Source organism: Lepisma saccharinum, chromosome 10 (genome assembly GCF_977018435.1).
Source record: "Lepisma saccharinum chromosome 10, izLepSacc3.1, whole genome shotgun sequence".
Taxonomy (NCBI): domain Eukaryota; kingdom Metazoa; phylum Arthropoda; class Insecta; order Zygentoma; family Lepismatidae; genus Lepisma; species Lepisma saccharinum.
The window spans coordinates 31,139,737-31,156,767 of NC_139238.1; the positions used below are offsets into that span (position 1 = coordinate 31,139,737).

The window sequence follows — 17,031 nt, forward strand, 5'->3', positions numbered from 1 at the left end:
CTATTCATTCGAGTATTAACACAGGCTGACTTTAGAATCAGTTTCCTATCCTATCCATTAGAGTATTAACATAGGGTGACTTGAGGATCAGTTTTCTATCCGTTCGAGTATTGACACAGGCTGACTTGAGTATCGGTTTCCTATCCATCCGAGACTTAAGAGAGAGAGGGAGAGAGAGTCTCGCATGACTAAAACTCACGATCCGTTCCCTGTTTCAGGATGTAACAAGCAAATGTAGGATTACAGATAAGGAAAGAGTATCCTATGGGGAATAGAGTTCTAGAACTTAGCAAGTTAACTGTATAGCTGTTAGCAGCTCTATACACTTAGCAGATACAGTACATATATTTAAAAATTAATCTTATACGCACTTCAGCAAGAAGTGTGGAAGTCCTAGAATAAGAAAATTAAATTGATTATTGTTATTTTGCTTACCTGTTTTAAAAAAATGGAAGTAACAAGAAAGATTTTATGTCTGAACACTTATCGAGCTGACCCACCACAATGGCGGGAAGAAATGTCACAAGGAGCATGATTTTTTGTAGCGCCATCTTCCGTCCCTTTAAGACAATAAAATGTGGTTCGAAAATTCTTGTAAGAGAGTGCAGAATCTTCCAGGAAATTTCCGTCTGTGGTAATTACTAATAATTTCCTTGCAAGGAAAATGCACGCCAAGAACAATGTAGAACATGCAATTACATTTTAAGTACCTTGAAGGTCACGGATAATTACAAGGTTCGGGGACAACCTAGTATATCCTGCACCTATTAACTTTTCGGTTGCAGTAGATGTAGATGTTTACATAATTCCGGATTTTCTTCTTTTCAGAATGCATTAATTCTTGGAATACCCTCATTTCAGTATTTATCACGATTATGGTACTATGAATACATACATACTTACATAACTATGGAAATTGTTCAACAATAATTATGCAATTATCCAACGTCACTGTTCAACAATAACTATTATTGTTCCACAGCCACTACCTTTGAGATAAGAAAGGCAAGTTTTGCACACAACAAATACCTCGAAGGCGAAAGTGTCTTTGTATCGTGGAGGATCTGTAAGAACACGCACGTCACAGCAATGTCGAAACTTATGTTGACCTCATCACTGACGTTTAAGTCGCTGCTGTGCATAGTGCGATGCATTCTTTTGTTTTCCATATGTGCAGGACTGCAGTCACAGCCTTTTTGTTAGTCCAGTTGAGCTCTTATAACTACAACAACTTGATATGAACCTCACGGCTCATATCCATGTGCCGTTAATTATTCTTGGTTATTTTATATTAGTTGGTTCTTATTACTTGATTGTTAATATTCCGTATTTGTAATCTTTTATATTTCATAATTTTTGATAAATAGAAAGATTATTACTAGACTTATATAATCCACTAATATTTCCTTTATTGTAATAATAAGTGTAAACGCGGCCTAATGTAATAATCTATATGTTAATTTTCTGACCGAATCTTTAATATTGGATATGTAAATCTGTGTTCTTTCACGGTAGAAAATGTTTATGATTTAGATTGACATAGATTTCGTTTAGCAACAATGGGAAGATAGAATCTGTTCTTTTAAGTTTAATGTATTCAATAAGGTTCAAGTTGCAACGGGGAATGATTCGAGTTTAGTCTTTATTAACAGAGATGAATCGTTCCCCTTATACAATTTTATTTGGTTTTGCTGCAACGTGGAAATTAGTTAAACTTTGATATTGATATTGTGAATATAGACATTGATGAGTCTTTACTTTTTGGAAATGTCGCAAGTCGCGCTGTGCACATTACGCAATGCTTAACAAGTGAGCATCGATTTGAAAGGTATATAAGTAAATGCGGAGCTGAGTTTGCACGCATTCCATCAGCGTCGGCTCTACGATATAAACATCTAATGACACTTGGGAATAAAGATACCTCTATTTCGCCAAGCACAATTTATACTTCGAAATTTATAATGTTATGGGACGACAGGTTAGGATCGGCCGAAATCCTTCGAGGTTAATGACGCCTGCCTATTGGACATGTTTTTGTCACTGTCGACCCATATATTCTCATTCTTACGGATAAATGATAGAATTTCATATCTTCGAACTTTATTTTGGCCTTCTTCAAAATTTATTCAACGTAGACTTACTTGGTCAAGGAAGCAAGACTAGACATGTAATGCAATATGTCTCGTCTTTCAATAGAAAATGTCATCATTGGCGTGTATCTTGATACAAACTCTGCCTATTAACGTTTATCGATCCCAAGTACTCAGTGGAGCCCGTAGATTCTATTCTGCTTAAATCCTGCCCGTATTAACATCGGTACTCGTGACACATTTTGGTCGCAATACTGTAGGAAGGGGCACGTACGAAAGTTTTTGTCTGCTACTGAATGGTAGGCCGTAAGCTTCGTCTACGGTTGCAAAAACGACAGGGTTCTCTTCCCTAGTACGGCTTCCTCCTAGCGACACACATACACACGTAACTCTTCCCTGCACATATACATATTTGGATTTTCCCATGGAGACATGCAGCAAATTAGAATTCTGGATTCATCGAATATAATATTAACGAACAGCGGATTCTGTATTTATTTTAAATTTAAGGATATTCATGGATTGTAAATTGCAACTGAGTGTAATGTAAGCTTTCGTATGTATTGGAAATAAACCATCTCCTGGATAAAAATGAATAAAAAGAAAGGTCAAAGTAACATCCCAGAAGATGCAGTTGCCAATCTTAAAATTTGAGAGAAGTCGTTCATTTATTTCATGATTCACCAACACCTCCCTTAAGTTCTCAATGCTTTATTCACCAAGCCCGTACCTGAGAGGGGTCAGAGTATCCCATTTAGCCGTCTGAGTTTTAGCCGAGGTGAAATTAGAACATAAGGTATTTGGAAGATTGAGGCAGGCTAGGATTACCATAATTTGCAGCTCTCTGTGTGTGTGTTACTGAAAGGCTATCTATAGTGGAGAGTGAAATAACACACAGTTATAGTTATATGAACATACATATATATATTACGCAGATGAATTGCGTCTTACATAAAGCTAAGGTCAACCCTCATGCGTGTATAAGCGCGCGTAACGGCCATAGTAAGTCTCGCAGGTAGGTAAGACGAGCAGAGCCGCGCTCACTGTGAAAAAGGTTGAGTTGACAGTAGCGTCGAGACGTTCGTCGCGTCCAGTAAAGCAGCTGCCGTGCGACCGATCAGTGGTTGTGCGTTTCTCTTCGCCTGTGCCTCATTTGTCTACAGTATATTTGGGTATACAAACTTAAGTCCGACCGGAAGTCACGTCGTCCTTGGCAATTGGCACTGCCATTGCGTTCGTGACAAATGGCGATCCTGCCATTTCGTCCGTGACAAACTGCTTTTCAAGTTTTTGTCCCTATTCTTTTTATATTTTTTTAAATATTTGGTGTAGGAAATTCTTCATTGTAGCTGATCAGTGGTGATTCATTCATTCTTAGTTTTGGACTTTTAACCACTGTGTTTTAATTTTAAAATACCCTCAATTCAGAAATTTTCATCCCGGATTGGGGAACGTGAAGGATCTGTAAGAACATGTATGAAAACTTGCAGTCTGGAAGATGATGACTCAGTAATTTGTTACGTAAACATCCGATGCTTTCCGTGACTGAGGTGAATGTATGACGGTAGGGGGAGTAAGCGAGATGGAGGAATTGGAGAGAGGAGGAAGTCGATAGACGGTGGAGGAGGAATTAGATTTTCGTGTCGAAACTGGGTAAGCTCTACCTTTCCCTGATGAAGTCTGCCATTCTCAGTATAAAGGTGCCGGACCCTGTGGCAGAGTGGATAGCACATCGAGCTGCGACGTCAAGGGTCCCGAGTTCGAATCCCGCTCGGGCTTGGTTTCCTTGAAGAGAGTACTTTCCCTACATTAACTCGAACACCTAACTTGTTGGGGTACAGATAGGTTTTGTTCAAGACAACACGATAACTTCAATGTACCATATTTTCAAGCTCAGATCTATCATAAGAGATTGTTTTAAACTACAAAAGTGCATAACATTGTGAACAACGCAACAATTTAAAATAATAGTAACTTGACAGACACAGTACAGTGTTTGAATATCATGCTCCTAGCAATAGCCGCCATTAAAATCGAAATAATCTCACAGTAAGTGGTTGTGATTCACACAGGTGAATCCGTAAACTGAAGCGACAGCAGCGCGCTAGTGGCGGAAGCGGCGAACTAGAAACTCCATGATTGTAAGCGAACAGATAGTAACTCTTATGTCGTTTGAGTGTCTTCTATTGAAAATCTACGATGTTGGGTAGAGCTCATTGTAGGGCATCTTGTAACTTCTAGCACCCAGATCCTATCAATCAGTCAGAAAGTATTGGTTAAAATATAATCTCTCGTGTCATTTCCTTAAGTCAGGTTTACTATCTCTGTGCACCTCTCAGTGGGGTTTGTGCTAAGCGAGTGGCGTACCTGAGTTTTACGTTACGATATCTCCAATATTCATTATCGGTTGTCATTTTTTAGTTGAAATAGATTGAGAGAAATATACACTGGTATATTTTCATTTTTAAAAGCACCCATAGATGGTAGGGGGTACAGTGCATCAATAATCAGGTCAGCAATCTCTGCCGCATGATGAGCCGATGTATCGGTATCGGAAAGTATCGGTTGTTCCGGCACATTCAAGGGGCACGCAAAAATGGTGCGCGACAATTTCACGGAGTCTCATTATCCAGGAAATTTTTAAAAATTCTAACTTTCTTTATATTTTGCATCAACCTAGATTTTGTGATTACGTTGCATCTATTCTAACATTCTGATATATATTTTAAAAATATTTTAGAGCAAATTTGTCCGTTAATTCATCCCATAATTGGATTAGAAAGCTTAACACTCACATATTGATCAATATTTTGAAGAACTTCTAATTATTACAATTTTCAAGTATCGTATCGGTGGAAATTGGTAAGAGTATCGACCTCTGTATCGATTCAAAGTGGTATCGACTCAGCTCTAATTTTTACATTTCGTCAATAAGGAGTACAGCATTCGATTTGCTTACAGATAAAAGACGAAACAATTTACAAATAAATGATCAAGAAAATAGATATACAGTTTTATGCATTATACATTACAAAATAATAGCCTAAATAAAGCCCTTACCCAATAAAAATTAAAAGAACCACATATACATACACACACACAAACACACACACTCACACACACACACACACACACACACATTATAAGATCGTATTTTTGGCAAGCGAAAACGACGTACGCCATAAGTTGGCAGAAATGTTTTTCCTCCTCACATACGTTGTGTGATAATTTGAATGTTTCCTATAGAGGTCAGTCAATCCCAATACTGTGGTTAGAAGTCAGGTTTTCCGCTAGAGGTCGAGCTGAATGCTACTGTGTACCGTGAATGATGGTCAACATACCAAGAAGTACAACCATTGAGAACTGCAGCGACTTAATCTTACCGACAGTATAGTTCTACTTTACGCTTTAATGTATCTTGTTTTAATCAATACAGTTTCTGCATTGATTACTGCATTTTCTTCCACAAACACATTATATGTTATCGATATCCGATCTTGACTTTTGGATATATATATGTGTGTGTGTGTGTGTGTGTGTGTGCAATCGAAGGAAATACTACATACATTGCAAACTACATTGTAAGAGCGAACCAGCCCTTTATTGAATTATTTCCTATAATTGCTCTAGTAGTAACTTCATAATTGAGCATCCTGAATAACATTTTAGCAATAATGTACCCATTGTATGTAGTATGCAAATGCTTAAAATAATTTGGTAGCAACTTAATTTCAATCCTCTGTTTATACTAATAAGCCAATAGGATCTAATTGATTAATACCCTGTAGTATATACATCCCATTCAACAATACTGTACCGCTAGGTTGCATGGAAGCACGGGGTACTCCGTTTCTTTCCCTAACCACTTGAATCAGACCCTAACGTAACATTCAACTTTCCGCTAAGTGAACTCCTTGGGTCATCATGTTCTTTCCTGTGCAGATAACTTGCTCGTATGTACAGTCATGAACAGAAGTGAGATGGAGTTCCAATAGAACTGTTTTTGGATGAGTCACCACAGCTTTTCGGTTAGATAAATTACAAGGCAGGCTGATGGAAAAAATCGCTGCTTGTTGTCTGTCTAGTGACGTCACCAAAGACTAGCTTCTGATTAGCTCCAGGATAGACTCTGCTTCGGTCGTCATGACTACGAACATTATCTCTTTCTCTAACTCTTTCTCTCTCTAGTTTTCTCTCTCCTTCTCTCCCTCTTTCTCGCCTTATTTCTCTGTCCCCCTCCTTTACTCTAAGCCCCTTTCCACATTTTTCTTCCCACATCTATCTCCCACTCTCATGAATACTTTTTGAGTGAGGATCGCGGATAGGGGGCATCCGTCCACCGATTATAATTCATATAGTTCACTTCAAATTAGAAAAAGCAATATATATATATTAACAGTTCATAACATAAGTAAAGCTCCATTAGGTAGTATTACGGTGCAATGCTCAATAGAAAACATAAGTTATCTTGAAAAAATCGTGTGCAACTCTCCGTGACGGAGTGGTTAGGACAGCGCATCAGGGATCCAGGATTCGAAATTCCCCCCTAGTCATGGATGTTCTCTGCGAGTGTTCCTTCGTTAATTTCACACCATCACTCATCCTCATGGTCGCGATTAGCCAAAAGTAGCAGAAAAGCAACGCTATATAAAAAAAATCAATCGTGTGTAAAATGCAGGAATCACGAAACTTCATATTCCACACTTTATTATTTCATAGAATAGTTGGTTCCATGAGTTAGTTCATTGTGTTAGAGGTTAATCAACATAATCGTCATGCCTAAAATTTGCCCCAAAGTTTCAAAGATTTTCCTTGGAACAGTTGTGTAGAAATTATAACCAAATTCATAGAATAAGTATTCATTTCAGTATATTAATACAGGGTGTTCCATTTACAACGCAACCCGGTGTTGTGGATAGTACAACTTTTGAATCGAAAGTGGTACGCATATATTCCTTATACCAAATTGAAGCCTTGTTCATGCATATATTTTTAAAACGGGGAATAATGATTGTATTTCATTAGTATTCACGCAGTGTTGCCAGATGTAATGGGAAGTGTAAATGAATTTTTTTACAAAGCATGAAAAATGGCACATAACACACATGTATGGACATGCCTTCGGTAATTTTTAGTTTGGTTAGGTGGATTAGCTCGGCATCTACGCCAGAGAAATAATAAATGTTCATTTCTACCGATAGCCAATCGGATGAGGCGTCTTTAAGGGGGAACCAGGAAAATCGTTGTTTTTAGAAATTAAGACTGTGGATTGGCAACATTGCTGGTGTTTCAGTGCCACAAAAGTTGTGTTTCGAAACTGTATACATCATGCAATTACTGAAAACAATAAAAAAGAAACTGGGAAATTTTCATGAAAATAGTGCCCCTGGCAACCATGCAATGAAATTACATTTCCCCCCGCTTGGAAACAAACAGAGGAAAGGCCAGTCGTGTTTGGTCGGCAGTACGTATTGTTATTGAGTGTTGTTGGTCTCCTTGTAAGGTTCATTTTGTGTTGTGTTTTGTGTTTATTGATTTACTGTTAAGTTATTCTTGTTTGGTGCAATGAGGTACTCTACAAAGAAGAAGGTTTTCATTATTGAACATTATTTTCGTTCCAATTCATATGCCACAGTGAGAGCAGAATTTCAAGAGCAGTTTCCCAATGCTAGTCTTCCGATAAGTCAACAATATGTAGACTTGTTTCAGAATTTCGTCAGACGGGATCCGTACACGAAAAAAATACGATAAACTAAGGCATATTCTTACGCAAGAGGTTCATGGAACCGTTCAACAGCGTATTTCACAATCACCAAGGAAATCTGTACGTTAAGCTTGCGGCACAAGCAAATTTACCAACAACACCGAATTACAGGGCTTTAAAAATGGTGCAACTATGCGCATATAAGGTACAGGTTGTTCAAGAACTTAAGATGCAAGACTTGGATTCCCGAAGGAAATATTGCCGTTGGTTCAAATCTTTTATTCGAGACCAAGGAATCAATGAATTGGACAAGGTGTTCTTCCGCGATGAAGCTTGGTTTCATCTTAATGGTTATTTCAACAGTCAGAAGTCCAGATACGGGTAGTAGATGATAAATGAGCTAGTGGCTCTTTGTGCCCTCGGGCGATAATTTATTTGTTTGTAGTACCATTTAAAACTTATTTGCATGTATTTGAAATTTATTAGCATGTATTTAAAATTTATTTGCATGTATTTAGAATAAATTTGCATATCATTAGAATAATTTACATTTATGTATCTGCATATTTATAACTTTTATGAATATATAATTATTTATTTTATTGAAAATATGTATATAGAAGGTAATTAGTGTTACTAAATGTTATGCATATGGTTTTATGTCTATTACTGTAAAGTATGTAATGTATAAAACGATAATATTTATTAAATTAGGCACACACAGGAGATGTACTACGTAGATTTTCAGCGAAAAATGCAGGCTCGACCAGGACTCGAACCCGGGTCTCTGGCAATCCGTGCCATTGCTCTACCACTGAGCTACCGAGCCGGCCTGGCTTCCCCTGCATTTTCGCTGGCGCTGTTTTACCTGTGTGATATCGTCTCTGCAAGTGCTACTGCAACGGGATCTGTTGCCTTTGAAACACTAGAGACGTCAAAGGCAACAGATCCCGTTGCAGTAGCACTTGCAGAGACGATATCACACAGGTAAAACAGCGCCAGCGAAAATGCAGGGGAAGCCAGGCCGGCTCGGTAGCTCAGTGGTAGTCTAGCTGCACACGCGGCCGCGTGCAGATCGTGTTTTCGCTTTCGATGTTTTCCGTGTGGCAGGTAAGGCAAATACTCTTGAGTTGAATTGAGCAAGCACTGTTTTGTAGTACGTACATGCTAAGTGAGAAAGACTAGAAGGAAGACAAACATGCCGGTACAGAGACAAAATACGTTGAAATTTATTTTTCGTAGTGTAAAATCTAGACCTACTTCGCTGGATTTACATAAGTGGTTTCATAACACGTACGGTGTAACATCGAACCAAGTTCAAAGTTTTGAAATTGATTACTATCGAAACTGTGTATTTGTGAAATTTGTAACGAAAGTTGTGGGTGAGCGATTATTAAATGATTATGGAGCTGAAGTGCCCTATTATGATGCAGACGGACGGCATAAAATAGATGTGGAATGGGCAGACCAGCAGAGTGTTTTTGTAAGTGTGCATGTAGTGCCAGACGAATTAAGCCACGATGCGATTCGTAATGTAATTAGTGAATACGGTGAAGTGCTGAACGTAAAGGAAGAGAGGTATTCAGAAGAACATATTTATAGAACACGAACGGGGCGCATTGTGTTTAAAATGGCCCTGCGGAAAGCAATCCCTTCGTACATTACCATACAAGGAGACAGGTACTGGGTAACTTATTCTGGTCAAGTACGTACGTGCAGTGGGTGTGATTTGGAGGGACATAACTTCTCAGAATGCCCCTCGAGACGACCCCGCGTTAATAGAACTGGACGAGTCCCTGTTAATTTGACCACTGGAACGACCCCTATGGTATCCCAACCTACAGTACTTCCAGTACTGACAAGACCCCAAAACTCGAATACAACATCAAGAGAAGAGGTCAATTGCCATAGATCCAACCCCCATTTCACGAATGAAACAATAGAGACACCCGCTACGGATCCAGAGCGTCAAACACAGTTAACACCAACCGACCCAAGCCAAAAGAAGAGCACCGAAAAAGACAAAATACATAACGAACAACAAGGTGAAAGTGTAGGTGAAAGTGAAGAGAGTAGCCAACCTTCCAGCTCCAACTCCAACCCCTTAACAACATTAGATGGACCTGACAAGGTACAACACACCTCAGGAATTCCCTCACAACTCGGAAATGAAGCAGACAAGAAGATAGAATTCCAGAAAGTAGACACCGGCACAGAAGGTGGATCCGGGGATGAATCGAAAACAGAGGATGAATTTCCGGCAATTACCACGGATAAAGGACAACGACGCTCTTCAAGACACAAGCGATCCAGACCACGATTCGTCCCGCCAATAAGCAAGAAGAAAAAACCCGGGGGAGCTCTGCCTCAACATCCACAGGTATCTGGGGAGTCCTGAGTCCACATCCATGGGTATCTGCACTAACAGAAGAAAGGAAGGAGTGACCACCCCTAGTGTAGTATCCAAAGTTAATTGTCGTGTGCGTCATAGAAAAAAAAAAGAAGAAAAATACTGCAGGTGTACATTCTATAATATTTCTTCGAGAGAGTGGAGTGGATACTGACAACACTACAAATGATTATAAACAGGTTAGTTAGAAAAAAAAAAGAAAAAAAAATAAGCAATGTACCTAAAGGTAACAGTGTTAATAGTACTAAATTTTCCACAAACTGATTTCGTGGACTGAGTAGTAATGTTGAGGAGGTTTAAGTAATTTTTGTAAGAGTGAAATGATTGTGTTTATAAGAAGGGCTTTTGCTAGGGGACTGATAGGTATGATAGAGTGATCGAGTATATATTTTTTTTGTATATCTAAGTTTCTTCTTTTTGTAAAGAAGATCAACGATTTGTACCACTCTGTTCCATTTACTTGATGTGGTACTTTTGTCATCTATTGGTCTTATTGTATTGTGGTGTAAATGTCGGGTATAATGGTTACAAGGAGAGCCTTGGCAATAAGGGGGATACAGCGTCCCTGATAACATGTAGGACGACTACAATAGATATGTTTACAACACTCAGAATAGGCACGATTAACATTAACAAACTACAAAACAGGAATAAACAGGAGGCGCTGGGTGACTTTTTTATCCAGTCGTCTCTCGATATAGCCTTCCTCCAGGAAGTTCAAGTGATAAATTTTGAACTGCCCCCATCTATAGTAGTATATAATAATGCAAATTGTCAGGCAACGGGGACTGCGCTTCTCGTGAAAAATACGGTGCCCATCACTAACGTTGTGTGTCACCCTAATGGGAGAATTATATGTGCGAAAGTGGCAAATGTTTGGATATGCAATATATATGCCCCATCAGGTACAAATCAGAGATCACAGAGGAACAATTTTTTTGCGATAGATGTGGCGGCTGAACTGCAAGGTGTAAAGGAACATATCATTTGTGGCGGAGACTTCAATTGCGTCTTGCTTCCACAAGATCAACGTCCTGGTTTTGCAACATCTAATTCCCTCCAAAAATTGGTGTCTGGTTTTAAATTGGTGGACGTTTGGACAGATAAATATTTTGATAAGCAGGGGTATACTTATATTAGAGACAATTGTGCGTCCCGGCTAGACCGGTTCTATGTTACCCCGGCACTGCGTCAGAAAGTTACTTCGATTTCTCTCACCCCTACATGTTTTTCGGACCACCTGGCGGTGATAATGGCAATTAACATTGATCTTCCCTTAGTGCCTAGGGGATATGGGTATTGGAAAATGAATACGTCCATTTTGTCTGATGAGGAATTTAAACGAGCATTTCATGAGCAATGGAGATTTTGGGAGACGCATCGCCTTCGACGTACTGACATCCTTCGGTGGTGGGATGAAATCCTAAAACCGGCAGTTAAACGTTTCTGTATATCATTCTGTAAAGAGAGGTCTCGTGACTGGAATAATAAATATCACTTTTATTATCGTGTGTTGCGTGAATTAATAGAAGAAGCATCGGCAGGACGACCGGTTCATACGGAAATTAAACGTATACAAGCAATACTCTTAAATATGACCGCCCACAAACGTATGGGTGCAAAAATTCGAAGTAGACTGCCTCAGTTTGACCCTGAAGAAGCGGTGTCGATTAGTCATGTGATACAAGAACGACAAAATGCACAACGGAAACTCATTACTGAACTCGCAGATGGAGCGGGTAATAAAATCATAGCACCTAAGGACATACAACGTACAATATATGAGCATTATGTTCGGATGTTTTCACAGCACCAACCTGCCAATTCAAATTATGATTCTGTTGTGGATGCAGTTACGGAAGTACTTTCCGATGATGATAGAACTAAGCTTGATGAGGATTTCACATTCGAAGAAGTATATAAAGCGGTGAAAGCGTCAAAGCCTTTCTCCGCCCCTGGTGTGGATGGGCTTCCTACATGCTTCCTTCAAACATTTTGGACGCTAGTGGGGCAGACTTTAACTGAGTGGGTCAACGCGGCCTTTCAGCAACATAAAATGGGCAAGACTTCCAAGACAGGTATTATAGTATTAGTACCGAAATGTGCAAAGCCGACAGAGATCACTCATTATCGCCCCATTACACTCCTGTGCACCGACTATAAAATTTTCACACGATGTATGCTTGCACGTTTAATGCCGTACTCCAGCAACTTGGTGGGAGACATGCAATATGTATATGGTGAAAATAAAAACATTTATGCAGTGTTGCAAACGCTGCGTGAAGTGGTTACCAGTAATCATAATAAGAAAAATTTAAAGGATCAAGCGATTTTAGCTTTGGACTTCGAACGTGCGTTTGATTCGCTGAACCATAATTATATGTTTTATGTTTTGCACAAAAGGGGCATACGGGGGAATTTTCTCTCAGCACTGCAAGGGCTATATAAAAATGCTGAATCGAAAATACAGATTAATGGGTTTCTGACAAAATCGCTTAGCATTGTCACAGGTGTCCGACAGGGAGATCCCTTATCCATGTTGGCTTTTTGTATTTCCCTAAGTCCCCTGCTTGCCTCTCTGGAAGCACGGTTACAAGGAATAACTATTCTGTCAAAGTCGCTAAAAGTTTTAGCTTATGCGGATGATGTCAGCATTTTAGTTCAGTCACCTGTTGATGTGGACACGGTTCATAAACTAACGACGGAATTTGGGGTGTATTCAGGCCTTCACATAAATGTAAAGAAATCCTGTTTGATGTTTTTAAATAATTCTCCACCTCACACACCAGTTCAACACTTCCCTGTTGTAAACATTGTAAAAATACTTGGTGTAGTATTTACGCCTTCTTTGCAAGGAATGATACAAGTAAATTATGATCGAGTGATTGGGAGTGTAAAAGCAGTGCTACAAATTAATAAGTTTCGAAACATTAGCTTGCAATCACGAGTCACGTTTGTTAATGTGTATGCTCTTTCGAAAGTGTGGTTTATAGCCAAAATACTTCCGATGCGAATGCTGGATGTAACAAAGCTGAAAAGTGCAGTGAACTGGTTTGTTTGGAATGGGCAGTTGTTACGTGTAAATCACGAGACCTTGTGTTTAGATAATGCTGGGGGAGGCTTGAATCTTGCACACGTGCACCACAAGAGCCAGGCGCTCCGCATTCAAGCGGACATAGGGACGATGATTCAGAGCCCTGATAGCCTTACAAGTCATGTTCTTCGAGACTGCTTGGCCCATATACAGTTGGATCCCCCCATAAACGTGACTAACCTCCCCCACAACCTTAGGTACCTCCGTGATACCTTAGTAGAGATCTGCTATGGCTTGTTACAAACTCCTACCCTGCCTGTTCCAGTGGTGTCGCACATGTACAGAAGAATGCGTGTAGCGTCTCAACAGGCTGTTAAGATAGTTGCAAGACACCCGGAAGGTCGTTGGCCTGTGGTGTGGAAAAATATACAGGCGAGGCATCTCGCAACAAGAATACGATCGGCGTGGTTTGTTATAGTGCATCAAATACTACTGACTCGAGTGAAACTCTATGATCTGCACATGGCAGATTCATCATTATGTTTAATATGTAACGTGCCTGATAGTTTAGTGCATAAGCTCAGTGAATGCTTAATAACCGCTACGTCATGGAAATATGTTGCAAAACTCGTAAGTGTCATCTGTCGTACCAATGAGAAGAATATTACAATTGATCATCTTCTGTTTCCCAATTTTAGTTATTTCCCTAAAAAGAAACAGAACAGTGTATTGTGGTTACTGGGACAATATGCTTGGTTTGCCTCTACTTATCAGCAAGTTGACTTTCATGAACAATTTGTGCATTATTTAAGGCACACATTTCAAAATATGTCGGCAAACAAAAGGAACAATGTCTATGCGAATTTTCTAAATGTAATATATCCTAGTTTGTAAAACCTGTATAGTAATCATGAAAAGTTTGTTATAATCAGATGTAAATAGTAAAGGAAATAAAAAAAAAAAAAAAAAAAAAAGAAAGTGGTAGAGCAATGGTACGGATTGCCAGAGACCCGGGTTCGAGTCCTGGTCGAGCCTGCATTTTTCGCTGAAAATCTACGTGATAATATTTATGTTTATAATATTGAAAATAAGATTTTATGGTTTATGAAACGCTATGAAGAGTGGTAATGGGTAATGGTAAAGGTCCGATTACGATTTTGGACGGTTCCAGTACTCGAACCCGCGATATGTAATGATAATAATTATAGTGTACTATGTAATAATGTTATTATAGTATGAAAGACGATGGTCCGACACGCTAGACAGAAGACGTTGAACTCCGCGCAGGTAGATGACAGAGGAATTTGGGGGATGTGCTGTCAAGGTCAAATTACGTCAGAACGCCAGATCAAAGAAGGAACCAGATTTTCCAATTAGAAAACGCGTCGCCAGACTTTAAGAACCGGTTTTTCTTAAGATTAAGTAGAACGCAAGAACAGGGGAAAGGTATGCAACACTGTAGCACAGGACAAGGAAGGATTGAACCAGACAACAAAGGATGTCTGGGAATATATGGTCAAGGTCAAATCTCTGAAGCTATGCGTCGCTTGTAGAACCGGTTTTAGCGAAGTAATATTCCGCTCAGGGTTGCCTCCAGGGCACTGAATGCTGAAGTATGGGGATTAGGATAGAACGCTTGCATGTCAGGACATGTTTCCGTCAAAGTAGGCCAAGGTTACCGAGAACACAAGAAAAGAGGATTTTGGGATACCTAATTAGATTGGAGCGAGAATTTTACTTTGAACAAGGAGAGCGAAGCGTAAGGGTTCTTTATCCGAACTAGGAAGAAGGGAAAGCTATCTGGGACTGGACCTAAAGTTTTCACTATTTGCTTTTATCACGGGGTGTCGAACCTTGGACCCATTGATTATTGAATTAGCTAGTAAATTTATGTTACTGCGTGTTTGTTAACATAATATCGAGTTTATTTTTACCAAACTTTGACTTTATGTCAATTATTTTACAAGTTTTTATGTATTTTTACTCAAATAACACAATTTAAACGATTCTAGCAAGAGTCTTTATTAAATTTAAACACATAAACTGTGTTCTTCAACATTTGATTGTTTACTTTTCAAGTTTTGGACACACAAAATGTGTATTGTCAAGTTTTACCTGGTTATTTTCCAAGTTTAATTTCTTTCACTCAAATAACACATTTAGGCAAGATCTTTTGGACGCACAAAGTGTGTTTTGTCAAGTTCTGCCCTATTATTTTATAAGTTTATGCTAATTTTGTACTCAAATAACACAAATTCATATATTCAGGCAACATTTTTTAATACATTTTGGTCTGGAAAAGATATTTTCTCAACTTGTATCTGTTCTAGACCCTATTTATGCAGGAGAGTGGGCTTGAAAATTTTGATCTCAGATAACCCAAAACTATCTGTTAGAGTATTTTAAAGGATATTTTATACTTATTATGTGCCACTAGAATATTAAAGCTTGCTTAATTTTTATGTCTATGGCTTTCATTGTATTTTTAGCTACAGCTTACTGGATAAAGGAAACGAAATATTTAACATTTCGACTATTTGCACTTGAGATATTATACATGTATAAGGCCAAACTTTTACTGTAACTAAAATAATTATGTGTCTATGAGGACTGAAATCCCTTTACCGAGGGGTCCATAACTGAACGCTTACCAACATTGTTTCTTTGCTCTTTTGAATATAACCATTTATCAATATATTGGCAATTCACAGAACAAGCCGAAGTTCACAGACGACTGACTATATGGACCATAGGTCCACTTGCTAAACTTTTCATTCTATGCTAGAATAATGATTTAGCCTTATAGCCTTGTTAAAGGTATTTTTCAAGTATTACTAGTTTTTTTGGGTGCATCAACACTTGGGTTATTTCCATTTGGTTTATTATAAGAGGCTACAATCACTATCTGAGGACTAAAATCCTCTGATTGAAGCTAAAAGCTTAGGTTGAGACTAGGCACTTAGCTTGTATATCGACAATTTATAGGACAACACGAACCTTACAGAGGATTGTAGGTGACGTAGGACCACACGCCAGAGCCTTATTGGTCTGCAAGAAGCACTTACAGCTAATGTTACGAGGAAATAAGGTTGATTTTTAACTGTTTCACAAGAAGGCTATCCTTTACACACCCATTATTTGTTTTCTCAAGTAACTATATGTACCACTTGCACACAGGCCTACACTAACTAGATTTTGATTTACACTATATCTGGTGCTAAATGCATCAAGAACTATGATTGTCTATATTTCTGATAAATTACGCAAAAGCAGATTACCTGATTTCAGTAGCGTTCTCTATTGACTGGATTATTTAACAGGTTCAACAGGAAGACGGCAAAATTCATTAAATGTAGTTATATAGTATAGGTGGTTTTAGAGATATAAAAAGAACAAATATAAGATTTCGCTTTTTTATGCTTCTGAGGCTAATCGCGACGCTAAGGATAAATGGGGAGGAAATGTAACGGAGGAGAAACAGTCCCAAAAGTTATGGGCTGCATGTAAGTTATATAAGGTTCTACCACCAGAACATTTCTATCACAAAAATACTGGTTATGCTGCACTGTTAGCTGATATTTGAGAAACCTAAAAGCTTATTTGCGACTTACTGTTGTACAAGATCCGACGACAAAATTTAAAAATTTTAACCGCCCAGACAGTGACTCGAACCTTGGACAGATAGGTTAAAAGCCTAACGCTATACCAACTAAGCTATCTGGGTACAAGGTATTCTTTTGTTGAAAAGTTAGTTATGTTAAGAAATATATTGAAACACTTGAGAACACTCTTG

The 17,031-nt window shown here is 38.7% G+C and overlaps 1 non-coding gene across 1 annotated transcript; it reads right to left on the bottom strand.

Annotated features, from left to right (window-relative positions):
* Positions 1 to 8,552: 8,552 nt before the first annotated feature.
* TRNAS-GGA (transfer RNA serine (anticodon GGA)) lies at positions 8,553 to 8,623 on the bottom strand. Its single transcript has one exon. It is a non-coding gene; the product is annotated as a tRNA-Ser (tRNA).
* Positions 8,624 to 17,031: the final 8,408 nt, after the last annotated feature.